A 5,833-nucleotide genomic window follows, 5' to 3' on the forward strand; every position below is an offset into this window, starting at 1 on the left:
GGCTCCCTCTCTTCTTCTTATGTGTGTCAAAGTAGTGTTTAAGCCCTATTCTTATGGGGTTTCACTACCATCCCCATTGTCTCACACCATTATTTGCCTTTGAGGCCAAGACAATTTGTCTATGGGATGGTTCTTTTCTTTTGATTTGTTTCTTCTAGTGTGCCTGTCCTATCAATATCATGGCTTGTGATGAGGTTCCCAAGTCCACTAAAATGGGGCTTAAAAGGGTGTCAATGTACTTCTTGATGCCCCCAAATCATTAAGGCTCAGTGGGCTAATGCGATGTTTAATGCAATAATTCCCACATTTTGATTCATTAAAAACTCGGGCTAAAGTTTAAGCTTTGGTTAATTCAGCTAGATAAAGAAGACAATAGATTCTACTTAGCAGGTTATGGCATAAATTTAGGGATGAGTTGATACAAGGTTCTCACAGTCAATGTACACAAAAATTTTCAAAGTTGTAGAGTTCTATTGGCTCACTATGACCTTTGTTTCCATTGCTTTGGAAAAACATTAGTGTGAACCAAATTCGATTGACTGTCTCAAAAGTCTTAAGACATAGTTCGCTATGCTTTGTTGAGTGGTCTTTGGTCCTAGTCTCAAAGTCTATGGTGATAGATATAGGAAAGAGGAGGAAAATTTTTAGTTCCTAAATAAATCCACCTTCAAAGGTACTGGCTTTAACCCCATTGTCATCAAGGATGAGTAAGAGAATCAAAAGCCCAACAAGGATGAAGGACATGAGGCCTCCCACCAATTAGGCTTTGGGCCTTACATGCCCTTATGATATGTTCTATCTTCTTGTCTTTTTTTCTTGCTTACATAGCTATGCTCCTAGTTATCTCAATGTCTATTAGTTCAAATAATAGTTTAGTTAACTATATGGTTCACTTGTCTTCAAAACACATTTTCAAAATTTGTTAGATATTATTATCTTTTTGATTGGATATGTAGCTTAGGTTTAGTTTCCATTTTAAAATACCTGAGGCACTTTTAATTATACTATTTTTTATAAAATATAATTTTTATTAACTTAAAAATTAAATTTTATTAGCTATTTTTATTATTACAATTTTTAATATTTAATAATATTTATAATAAAATAATACAATAAGTTTAATATAACATAACTAGTATAGATCCATTTTAATTAAAAAATACAATAATATTACTTAAAAATATAATTAAATACAAATTTATATTAATTTTTTTTTTATTTTTTTTATTATATTAAACTACCACACATTTTTCTATCTTTTTATTAAAGTTACCTAACGATGTGACATATCTCATCGATTCAATGTTGTAAATTGCAACTCATTTTCTAATGCAATTTTTTTAATCATAATTATAAATATTATATATTTTTTATTTCATAAATATGTCATGTTTTACACTAAATAAAATTTAGATAATTTCATTGCTCCCAAAGCCACTCTACAACTAACTATAGGGGGAGATAGCGGGAGATGTGTATGCATAAATGTTTGTAAACATTTAACATAATTTTTTTTAATGTAATGTGATTCCCAACAAAAAAAATAAAAAATTTAGTTATTAATGTAATGTTAGTCCTAACAAAATATAATTATGCTGTAAGGCGTTCCCCTCTGAAATCAACTCCCCTAACCGCCTTTCTATCATAATATTGACCGTCAGATCCATTGTTAGACGATTAAATGTTTTTCCACCATTAGATACTACTAACTGAAATCAACTAAATCTTGATTTTCACTATTATAACCATAGTCCCATTTACAATTCTTTCAAGTCAGTTCCGTGGCTGCATCTAACTCTAACCCTGTTCATTACCAGACACCATGAAGAACAACTCGGTTGTTCGATGCCAACCTCCGTGAAAATGCTCTGCAAAACCTGCAAAACCCTAACTCAGCTAGGGTTGCCTCCTGGGTGGCTAGTTTTCACCTCTTGGCCACAACGTTATAGTGAACTTGTCTCTGCGTCTTGCCTATCCACTGCTACTACCAACTGCTACCCGAATACCATCCAGAATCTAGTTTCACAGGGTGCAAGTTAGCCTAATTTTTGTTGATGGGTTAGCAGTCTTTTAGCAATTTACACATTAGGTATCTGAACATTCTTTTTTTTGTTTTGTTTAATCTGGCTAATTCTCTGTTTCTTGTCTTGCCCTACCTGCAGGTCCTCGGGTTGTTCTGCAATTCAAGGGCTTCCAACATTGAGGAAGACACTTGAATCCTTCGATGCAGGTAATAGCCTAAAGTAATTTCCAGGATCTTCCTTTTGGCACATGCTTAAAGATATCTGCGAAATCTCCCTTTACAAAGGATAACATTATGGAATAATATCACTTCAAAGATATCCATAGGTCAGCAATGGTGGAATATCAAACACCAGGAGGCAAAATTGCTCCAAAAAATTTCAATTGGGTTCCGCAAAACGAACATTTACTAAGTGGCTTCATTTGCCCTTTAAGATTGGGTTTAAATTGTCCATTCCACCTGGTTTTATTTGCTTGGAGGCCTCTGCTCGTAATTTACAGTGCTTTTCAGAGTTTAAGCAATGGAGAAGTGGTCTTGTCAATTTCTATGTGTAATCCTGTGACAAGGTGTTGCAAGAGTTTGCATGAGAGAGTTTAGAAGGGGACAACCCAATTGGCAGGTATGACAATTGATGTAGATTTTGGGCATTATAAGGTTCTGATAGTAGTATTTGTTGAGTGTTTTCTTGCCATTCTCTAGGATTCTGTCAAATTGTAAATGGCATTGTTTCCTTAGTTGCTTGAAGCCAGTCAAAGACTTCAATAACCAATCCCATTCTTGTTTATTCTGGTTCACACACCATTGCTATTCTGGTTGAGCTGGTTAATTTTTGTTCTCTGTTTATGTCATGGGAATCTAATTAACACAGGGAGGAATCCAACTTGAGGGGTATTTGGGTTTGACGAAACCTGTCTCAATATGAGGCTTGGAGTTAGCCCCCGCTTCGTTTGTAGAGGATTCAGACATGGCTTTGGAGGAATCAGTCTGTGGGGTTCCTAGAATGTTGGTAAGTCTTCTCCCTCATAATAAATTCATTTATTTCATTAATTTCCCTTCCATGTGATTTTATTTGTTGGGCATTTGTATATTTTGTATAAGATAGGAACCACTTCCAAGTTTCATTAATGACCAAATAGTAATATCAAGATAAATTTCAAAATTAGAATTTGAGTAATAGGGCCTCTCCCACAGGAAAGTTTGTTCTCTGTTTATGTCATGGGCATTTGATTAACACAAGGAGGAATCCAACCTGAGGGGTGTTTGGGTTTGATGAAACTCATCTCAATATGAGGCTTGGAGTTAGCCCCCACTTTGTTTGTAGAGGATTCAGACTTGGATTTGGAGGAATCAATCTGTGGAGTTCCCAGAATGCTGGTAAGTCTTCTCCCTCATAATAAATTCATTTCTTTCATTAATTTCCCTTCCATGTGATTTTATTTGTTGGGTATTTGTATATTCTGTATAAGATAGGAACCACTTCCAAGTTTCATTAATGACCAGACAGTAATTTCAAGATAAATTTCAAAATTAGAATCTGAGTAATAGAGCCTCTTCCACAGACAAACTTATATCAAATGCATTCTTTGTGCTAGAGCCTCTTGCAGTAGGGGTGTGCACACACTCTTTCTGTATGTATGTATGTGCTAGACATTAGCACTGAATTTCACCTGCGCGTTAGGCAGTTGGTCTAAGCTAATGCAAATGGGAAAATAAACCATTTTCATGAATCCTTCATTGAAACAGTTGTCTCTGGATCTATCTTTTGTATCTTTGGGGTGGGTTTATTCTTCTTGGGATTCCTTTGCATACTCATCAACCTCTGAATATTGCATTGAATTTCACTCCCTGGTGGAGGTAGTGGTCATTGCTTTGGGCAAAAATGTTGGCAACAAAGTTGAAAATTTCAATATAGCTTTGAGCATGATGGAGAAAGCTGGTGTCTGTATTATAAAGCATGCAAAATTTTACGAGACTGCACCTGCATATGTAACTGATCAACCTTGCTTCCTTAACTCTGCAATAAGGGCAATCACAAAACTTGGTTCACATACCTTGTTGACAGTTCTGAAAGAGATTGAAAAGGGATTAGGCCGAACTGAGGGCACAAGGTATGGGCCTTGGCCTATTGATTCAGAAATTTTATTCTATGGAAAGCTCAAGGTTTCATTACATACACTCAAAATACCCCATCAGAATTTGTGGGAGCAACCCTTTATTCTTATTCCTCTTGTAGACCTTCTTGGATTGGTAGCTGACAATGACACTGTTGCCTGTTGGCACGCCTCGTCAAGAAGAAATGGCGACATATTTGAGGCATGGGAGAAACTTGGAGGGGAAGACCTTATGGGATGAGATGAAATGAAAATATTTTTTCCCATTGGAAATTAGTTATTGGATTGGTCAAGAAAAGCTCATGTCATGGGTGTTTTAACTTTAACACCAGATAGTTTTAGTGATGGAGGACGATACATGTCTATAGAGAATGCAGTTGATCAAGTTAGACAGATAATATCTGAAGGAGCGGATATGAGTGACATTGGAGCATAGTCAACCATGCCAACAACATCAAGAATTTCAACAAAGGAGGAATTATCTTGGATTTTTCCAGTTTTAGAAGCAGTGGTGTAGATTCTTGAAGCTGAAGGTAAAATCCTATCAGTAGATAATTTCACTGTGAAAGTTGCATTTGAGGCAGTAAAAAATGGAGCTCATGATGTGAACGATATATCTGGAGGTTGTTTGGATCCCAACATGTTTTCTACAGTTGCATATCTCGATGTCCCTTATATCTTGATGCATATGAGAGGGGAACTGTCAACAATACAGAACAATGAAAATACAACCTATGGGGATGTATGTAAAGAAGTTGCTAATGAGTTATGGTTATCGATAAAGAACTCATAATCGTTTGGTATACCTGCATGGAGAATTATAACAAAACCTGGTATTGGTTTCTCTAAGATGCTTGAGCAGAACTTGGGACTTCTTAGGGGTCTATTAGCTGTTTGACAAGGACTTGCAGCCAACAATGTGGCTGCTTCTCATGGGCCTATTTTAATTAGACCCTTTTGAAAAAGTTTTTTGGGAAAAATATTACTACTCCCTACATTGGCAAGGAGAGCCAGCATATCTTTCTGCAATCCAGTTTCAATACCTAGGAGATGCTCCTAGATAGTGCATTCTCTTGCTCAGGAGTCATTGTTAAATATTTTCTCCAATTTTGGGATTGGTTTTGTAGGTTCTTAAATTTTTTGATATGGTAGGTGGTGAAACATTCAATCCATCATTTTTTGGGTATGCATATGGAGTTGTAGAGGAGCACATTGTTGATGATGATGCATTCTGATCAAAGGAGGTAAGTGTTCAAGATCCAAGCCTCATCTACAAATTCTGACTATAGACACGTTAATGATTCTTGCAAAGACAAGAGAGATCTATGTAATCTCTTCTCTTTGTTTTCAATAGTAGAAGAAGAGAGACTCGTCAAGGAGGCAGGGGAGGCCCTATATTGGATTTCACACCATAATAAAGATAACGATTAACAAATGATGAACACTAGGATAGTGCACAATCATTAAAATTTGGTTGAGTGGTATCCTTAATGCTTTGTGTGGTTTTGGTGTTGCTTAGAAAGTCACGATATAAGAAGGAAATTAAGAAATCAAGAAAAATAGTGACAGAATCTGCTTCGACCAACATATCATCATAATTACTTGTCAATGGAAAGCATGTATCTCAAGAAATGAAACTGTGTTCACTTCGTCTTCCACAATACCACTCATTTTCTTTAGAGGAGATAGAAGAAGCAAA

The 5,833-nt window shown here is 36.0% G+C and overlaps 1 pseudogene; it reads left to right on the forward strand.

Annotated features, from left to right (window-relative positions):
• Positions 1–2,941: 2,941 nt before the first annotated feature.
• Positions 2,942–5,194, forward strand: LOC149190006 (folate synthesis bifunctional protein, mitochondrial pseudogene; annotated as a pseudogene).
• The last annotated feature ends 639 nt before the right edge of the window (positions 5,195–5,833 follow it).

Source organism: Pinus tabuliformis, chromosome 3_1 (genome assembly GCF_031772625.1).
Source record: "Pinus tabuliformis cultivar Carrire ecotype Pingquan chromosome 3_1, CPIR1, whole genome shotgun sequence".
NCBI classification, from domain to species: Eukaryota; Viridiplantae; Streptophyta; class Pinopsida; order Pinales; family Pinaceae; genus Pinus; species Pinus tabuliformis.